The sequence below is a fragment of the Dasypus novemcinctus genome, chromosome 2 (genome assembly GCF_030445035.2).
Source record: "Dasypus novemcinctus isolate mDasNov1 chromosome 2, mDasNov1.1.hap2, whole genome shotgun sequence".
NCBI lineage: Eukaryota > Metazoa > Chordata > Mammalia > Cingulata > Dasypodidae > Dasypus > Dasypus novemcinctus.
Window position 1 is genome coordinate 25,020,914 of NC_080674.1, and position 2,027 is coordinate 25,022,940.

General features: G+C 35.7%; 1 non-coding gene across 1 annotated transcript; it reads right to left on the bottom strand.

The window, feature by feature from the left end:
* Positions 1 to 1,209: 1,209 nt before the first annotated feature.
* Positions 1,210 to 1,373, bottom strand: LOC111763069 (U1 spliceosomal RNA). Its single transcript, XR_002796023.2, has one exon. It is a non-coding gene; the product is annotated as a U1 spliceosomal RNA (small nuclear RNA).
* Between the last annotated feature and the right edge of the window lie 654 nt (positions 1,374 to 2,027).

Here is a 2,027-nt window from a genome sequence, read left to right on the forward strand (position 1 = left end):
TTGCCTGAATTATTGGAATAGTCCCACAGAGAATGTCCTCCTTATGCATTTTCCTATTTTTAAATTCCTTTTCTCCTTTTATTAGATAAGTTATGGGTTTACAGACCAATCATGCATAAAATACCTGATTCCCATATACAAACCTATTATTAACACCTTGCATTTGGGTGAAAGCTTCTTACAATTGATGATAGCACATTTAAAAGATTGTACTATTAACTACAGTCCATAAATAAACTTAGAGTTCACTGTTTGCATAATGTAGTTCAATGGATTTTAAGAAATTTTTTATTCTGTTACCACATACACAATCTAACATGTTCCCTTTTAATCACATTCAGATATATATTTCAGGGATATAGCTCAGTGGTAGAGCATTTAACGGCAGATATACATTTCAGGGTTGTTACTTATGTTCACAATATTGTGCTAACTTAACCACCATCCATTACCAAAACATTTAGATCATTCCAAATAGGAAACTTATACAGTATATATAAGCATTAACTTCTAATTCCTTACCCCATCCAGTCCCATGGTAACCTATGTAGTAGATTCTACTCCATGAGTTTGCTTATTCTAATTATTTTAAATCAGTGAGACCATACAATATTTGTCCTTCTTTTGGTCTGGTTTATTTTATTCAACATGATGGTTTCAAGGTCCATCTATGTTGTCATATGTTTCAGGATTTCATTCCTTTTTATGACTGAATGATATTCTATCATATGTATGTACTATATTTTATTTCTCTCTTTCATAAGTTGGACACTTGGATTTCTTTCATCTTTAGCAATTGTGAATAATGCTGGTATAAACCGTGGTATGCAAATACATGAGAGAACCCCTGCTTTCAATACTTTTAGATATATATCTAGTAGTGGGATTACTGGATAACATGGTAATTCTATATGTTGCTTCCTGAGCAGCTGCCAAACTGTCTTCCAGAGTGGCTGCACCATGTTACATTGGCACCAGCAATGAACAGGTGTTCCTGTTTCTCTACATTCACTACAAAACTTGTATTTTTTCCATTTTTTAAAAAATAGCAGCCATCCTAATAGGTATGAAATCATATCTCATTGTAGTTTAGAATTGAAATGCCCAGATGGCTAATGATGATGAGCATCTTTTCATGTCCTTTCTCACCATTTATACATCTCCTTTGTAAAAATGTCAAGTATTTTGTCCCTCCCCCCTTTTTTCACAGGGGAGAATGAGGATGCAGTCCTCCACTATCACAAATTATGCAGCTGAGGTTCCTGTATTTGGGGAAATTGTGGGGGTCAACACATCTGGAGTGCAATGGTTATAAGCCTTGCCCTGGGAAAACCACCTTCATGATCATGGTATCTCCCCTGCCAAGTAAGTATGGCCATTTTTAAATTGGGTTATTTGTCTTTTTGTTGTTAATTTGAAGGGTTTCTGTATATATTCAGGATATTAAACATTTATTGGATATGTGGTTTCCATATATTTTCTCCCATTGTGTTGGTTACCATTTTACTTTTAAGATAATGTCCTTTGAGGTGCAAAAGGGTTTAATTTTGATGAGGTCCCATTTACCTATCTTTTACTTTTGTTGCTTATACTTGAGGAGTAAAGTCTAAGAAAGCATTACCTAATACAGGTCCTTAAGATACTTCCTACATTTTTTTCCTAGGAATATAATAGTTTTGGCCCTTGTATATTGGTTTTTGATCCACTGTGCAGTGATTTTTGTATAAAAAGTGTTATCTAGGTATGAGGGTCCAGTGGGTCCTGGGACTTGGCTTACCTCGCTAGGGAAATTCAGCCCACAGTACACAGCCACCTGCATGTCCTAGGATACAAGCTAAAATGTAACAAACCTCCACACAAGGAAACTATGTACAGATGGCAACAGAGACTGTAATTTTCTCCAGGCTGCACAGTTCTTCCTACATTAAAATCACCAGACCCCATTTATGTAACTTTGTTATGAAATGTCTTTGTTCTGAGACCCTATCTATTGCCCCCCATTTTCCCACTTCTTTGCTGAGTGCCAC